The 5,331-nt window shown below is 36.3% G+C and overlaps 1 long non-coding RNA gene across 1 annotated transcript; it reads right to left on the bottom strand.

Annotated features, from left to right (window-relative positions):
- Positions 1-621: 621 nt before the first annotated feature.
- LOC112723942 (uncharacterized) lies at positions 622-2,034 on the bottom strand. The gene is made up of 3 exons (XR_003163239.3): positions 1,739-2,034; positions 1,586-1,636; positions 622-1,492 (listed from the first exon to the last, which is right to left on the bottom strand). It is a non-coding gene; the product is annotated as an uncharacterized lncRNA (long non-coding RNA).
- Positions 2,035-5,331: the final 3,297 nt, after the last annotated feature.

Genomic DNA, 5,331 nt, shown 5'->3' with positions numbered 1-5,331 from the left:
AGTATCTTCTTGTGTTTCCGAATGAGTCTCTCTTTTCTTTTTTGTACGAGTTATAACAAATCAAATTGAAAAAGGTTGTACGGACCATCATCATCAGTGACATTTATGGCTTGTTATATAAGAATCCACAAAGCAACAACATCCAGTTTCATTGTATTGCTTCCCATTTCAGGCACAAATTAATAGTTTAGTTTATTAATAATAATTCTCCCATCTTAGAAATTCACAGCCACATTAGTCTACTAAAGAAAAAAAATTGATAAAAAAATAATTTTCAAAAGTAAAAGTGATGAGAATAAGGGAAAAAGATACATTTTTTAATTAATCTATGATTCTTTTTAAATGTATGTGATAAATGTGATAGCATTATGAGGCAAAAACCAAGAGAACGTTGGTCCACCAACGAGACGTCGACAAAGATTGATTGGTCCTTGATTATTTGTATTAAGTTATTCTAATGAGGTAACTAATAACGTTGATCATCAAAGAACCAATCAGAGTGTGGGTGGGTGTGTGTCTATATATATATATATATATATATATATATATTATATTGATTACTTGGAGAAGAGTTTATTGATTTTATCTTGTTCATACTTCTTTAGAACTTCAAGCTTCTCTTCATTCACAGATCTTGCTAGAAGTTTTTTAACTGCAAATTAAACAGAATCATCACAAAATTTAAGAGAATCCCACTTGAAATTCAATCCTAATAAAAATACAGAGAAAACTAAAGAAAAGAAAAGAAAAATATTCAAGAAAAAAAGCTCAAAATAACTTACATGCTGTAGAAACATAATCATTGGAGAAGTTGTGAGAATCATGGAGTATAACAATAGAAATTGGATGAGAATTATTATTGTTCCAATTCTTGAGAACCCAATTCAAAACTTTGAATCCATCTTACACATCAATTCCAACACCAACATAGACTTTTTCCCTCTGAATTGCATCCATTTATTGATTGTAATTACCAACTTAATCAAGAAGAAGAAGAAGAAGAAAAGAAGCAAAAGAAATTGCACCTAACAACTTAGCACAACATGCTAACAATTAAGCTAAGATTCTAGACTCTAATAATATATGACTATGTTAATATTTCAGTGTGAAAGTATGTATATCAGTGTAAAGGAAATCAAAGAAAAGGGTTGGCCTTTACATCATCAATTTCGAAGCTAAGATTTCATTTGTTATGAAATTTTCTTTGGTTTAAACTCATATATTACATTAATGCTTACTTTTTAATCTATGAACAATCCTTTTGATGGAGAGTTCTGCACCCCACTCAACGCCTTTATGAAATCCTCTCTAAACCCTGAACATATCAAACACGTTACTCATTATTAACATACACACATTCATTGATTCTATTCTTTTTCACCTTGCACAGCATCTAGTTGATCAGGTGTGCAATTGCTTATGTCATCCCTGGCCTGCAGTTTTGCCAGCTGCCGTGTGAATCTGCCACGCCCGGTATCAAAATGTTTTTAATCTGAATCAACATCACACAGATAATGCTGAGATCATTAAAACAAATCTTCCTACTATGATACACAAATGTAACAGAATAATATAATCATGTCACCTGCCACGGGTCAGATTAACCCTATTGCCATGCCACCATCATCAGAAACAACTTGTTCCATTGATGTACAAAAAACCAACATCAGTTCTAGTAATTATGAAGACAATCAGATTTAATGGACAACAGCTACCAAACATCGTGGCAGATACTCACAGTTTTGTACATGAATTCTTCCTTAATTTCTTTCTCTATCATAATCGCAAAAGAAAATCCGAGCACGACAACATGAACGGACTCTTGTGAAAGCTTAACAACCTTCCTCTCTGAAAGCAACAGTAAAAAACATAATAATAAATAAGCAAATGCACAAAATATTGTACACTATTGGTTTGTGTTCATGTTTCCTCCCTTTTTGCTATTTCCAAAATTTTGCTAAAATAAAAGAGAACAAATTCACAAAAGAAACAAGCTTCAGATTCTGTTTCCAGAAAAAATAGATTACCCTACCTTATAAAATTCATGTGCCAAAAAAATAGGATCATGCTGATGCGTGAACATCTTATACCCTTTTTTTAGTTATTTTTATATTGTTTTTAGTTAGATTTTAATTACTTTTACTTGGTTTTAGTGCAAAAATCACCTTTGGATGCTACTTTGAGTTTTTCTTGTATTTTTATAGTTTTAGGTAAAATTCGGAGCAGTTTGGAAAAGTCTAGAGCAATAAAGGAAAATGCTGGCAGCACTTTCCCTGGGCACTGAATGCCCACCTGGCATTTAACGCTAGCAGGGGGCACAGGCCAGCAACGTTAGATTTCCTCACTTGGCGTTCAACGCCCAATCCTGAAGTTGAATGCCAACAGCAGTCCGATTCACACCTCGTTGGGCCACCAAGTAGATTTAGCACCTCTTAGTTTTATTTTATTTTATTTTTGTAATATCTATTTACAAATAATATCTTTTAAGTTTAGCATTTATTATTAGGTTAATATTTAAAGGAAAAGATCAAATAGGTTTAGGATCTTCCTCCTTCCGCACGTTTTAGAACCCTGTTTTTTCTGTAAGTTATGAGCAACTAAACCTCTTGGTTAAGGTTAGGAGCTCTGTTTATTTATATGGATTAAGATTATTACTCTTCTATTTTAATTTATGTTTGATTCAATTCTAAGGTGTTGTTTTTGTTCTTAATTTTATGAACTGGGTGGAATGAGAATATGACCATTTTTTACATGAGTTCTTGTGATTCTCGAGAGAGCTATCTCGCTTGAACTACAATTTGAAAACACTCCTCCTAAATTGCTAATTACATGAACTAATTGGGATATGTGACATATAATCCTGTTAGCTTTGGGTAATTAGGGTTTTTATGGCGTTAAACTGGTTTTCTAAATTTCACCTTCTAATTTGAATTGAGTGACCACGAGAGTGGCATTTGGTGAGGATTAGAGGAGATTAAATCACTAAGAGATTAGGGTTTAATCACTTATGGTTTACCATAGAATGAATCACTCATTGTTAAAATAGTTGGTAAGACGTTTTAATCCAGAAAAGTAAACATCTCCTAGACCTTAACTGTTTTCTCATTATTGTTTTACACCAAATCCTTTTATTGCTTTCTTTATTTCCCTTGTTTATTGTTTTATGCGTTTCACACCAACAAACAACCTTTACTGTTTGCCTGACTAAGTCCAACAGGATAACTATTGCTTGCTCAGTCCGACAATCCTCGTGGGATTGACCCTCACTCACCTAAGGTATTACTTGGATGACCCGATGCACTTGACGGTTAAGTTGTGCGAGTTCTAATTTCGCGCACCACATGCTACTTGGGATAATTTCATTCCATGTTCTTAAAATTGGCCAGCACACTACATTGTATACGTCTGATTCGTCCTATGCTTGATAAAATTCAAAACTTAAATATATGAAAGACAGAGTCATCATCAAGTAGTGACAAAGCAAAGCTAATCAACCAACAAATTAACCATTATCTTTGCTAAGTGAGGGAAGTGAACAGAGTTTGAGGAAGAGCAGTTGAATACGATGGATGACGGCAACCTAGCGATGATCACCACGATGACAACCTTGCGATGAACACCACGATGGACCACGGGTGAACAGCGGCAGAACAAGGCCCTGTGAACATTGGCGATTGGCAAATCTAGGGTTTGGTTTGAGTCTTTGAGAACGACAAGATGAATGGTGAGGGGTTTTGGGCTTTGAGAGACAACCACGATGGACAAATCCACATACGACGACAAGGGACGGTGGACTGGCGACTGATGAGCAGAGAAGAGGGGCTGGCAACAGACAATGCTTCGACGACCACGAAGAAGAAGATGGTGACTTGCGAATGACAAGAGGGGCTGGAGCATGACCAGAGGTGGCGCCGTGCGTGACAAGCAGGAGGGTGCGTGGCTGGGAGAGAGGGAATGGGGATTTTGGCACCAAGGGTTATCTTCACCTTTTTCTCCTAAGTGAAGAACGACGAGTGAGGGACTGGAGATTTTGGGGGGAATTGGGGAATTTGGGGAGGAAACGGCGCCGTTTGGGGAGGGGTTTTAAAAGAAAAATTGAAAAACCATACTCTATGGTGAACCCCCAAAACCATGACCATAGGTACTCTATGGTCATCTTTTTTCAAAAAACGTGACAATAGACCTCTTTAGGTCACCCCCTAAAACCGTGACTATAGATACCTTTAACTCACTCTCCAAAATCGTGACCATAGACCCTTTTAGGTCACCCTTTCGTAAAACCGTAACCATAGACTCTTTTAGGTCACCCCTCAAAACCATGATCACAGATGTCTTTTGGTCACGGTGAAAAACAATTACCATAGACCATTTTACATCACCCCCAAAACCGTGACCATAGACCCCTTTAGGTCACCCTCAAAAACCGTGACCACGGACTTTTTTAGGTCACCCTTTTTTAAAAAACCGTGGCCATAGACCATTTAAGGTCACCCCCCAAAACCGTGACCATAGATCCCTTTAGGTCGCTCTAAAAAACCGTAACCATAGACCCATTTAGGTCACCATTTTTTAAAAAATCGTGACCATAGACCCTTTTTGGTCACCCCAAAAAACTGTGACCATAGACCCCTTTAGGTCACCCTTGTAAACCGTGATCATAGACCCTTTTAGGCCACTCTTTTTTTTTAAAACTATGACCATAGGTACTCTATGATCACCCTTTTTTAAAAAACCATGAGCATAGCTTATTTTTTTGTTACGGTAAAAAACCGTGACCATAGACCCTCTATGGTCACGTTTTTTACCATGACCAGAAATACCGTGGTCATAGACACAAAATGTTGTAGTGTTGCATCATTTATGTAGCAGGAACAGTTATATTTGGTTCTTCATCTATAGAGCATGTGATTGAATTTGATTGGTTGAAGGTGACTATAAATAGACAAAGTTTGGAAGGAACATAGGTTGGAATTCATTTTTAGAAAAAAGCTTTTGCAATATCACATCCCCAAAGACATTCCGATCTTGCTCAGAATTCATTTTTTCTGTAGGATTCCTGATGTATGAAAATTATGCCGGTCTAGATTTTGCAAAATAGAATCTCTTCGTCGCAAGTATAGCCTAGACCGACAAGCAATCCCCATAATCAAAGTTTAATTTCAAATCAAATTAACTGAGAGTAGTTAAACCTCGGGTCGTCTTCCCTAGGAACTAATGCCTAAGAGCGGACAATTTTGGTTGTGAAAATCAAAGGGGTTTTCAACGATTGAAGCAAAAATTAAAGGAATAAAAGAACATCAAAATTGCAATTAATAAACTAATAAAAGAACT

Source organism: Arachis hypogaea, chromosome 11 (assembly GCF_003086295.3).
Source record: "Arachis hypogaea cultivar Tifrunner chromosome 11, arahy.Tifrunner.gnm2.J5K5, whole genome shotgun sequence".
NCBI classification, from domain to species: Eukaryota; Viridiplantae; Streptophyta; class Magnoliopsida; order Fabales; family Fabaceae; genus Arachis; species Arachis hypogaea.
This window is presented reverse-complemented; position numbering and strand designations above follow the sequence as displayed.